Source organism: Carcharodon carcharias, chromosome 30 (assembly GCF_017639515.1).
Source record: "Carcharodon carcharias isolate sCarCar2 chromosome 30, sCarCar2.pri, whole genome shotgun sequence".
Classification (NCBI taxonomy): Eukaryota; Metazoa; Chordata; class Chondrichthyes; order Lamniformes; family Lamnidae; genus Carcharodon; species Carcharodon carcharias.
In genome coordinates, this window is record NC_054496.1 from 19015012 (window position 1) to 19015347 (window position 336).

Sequence of the window (336 nt, forward strand, 5' to 3'; positions counted from 1 at the left end):
CCTCCAAGAATATATTTAATCATAGTTGGCAACTCTATGCAACCACCCTGTAAGGGAATTTTTTATGATTTAATCAGATCGCCTCTCATTCTTCTAAACTCTCGAGGATACAGGTCCAGTCTGCTGAATCTCTCCTCATAAAACAATCTCGCCATCCCAGGAATACACAGATTGTCCGTTTGCCGGATCAAAAGACAAGTGGCCGCACAAATTGCATGTCATCTGGTGCGAGCACGTGACCCACAACACTCGCAGCCCCCCCCCATGCGACGCACGCAGGCGACGTGCCTCCACACGTGATCCGTGGACCTTCCATCCCACGTGATTCACGCAAGC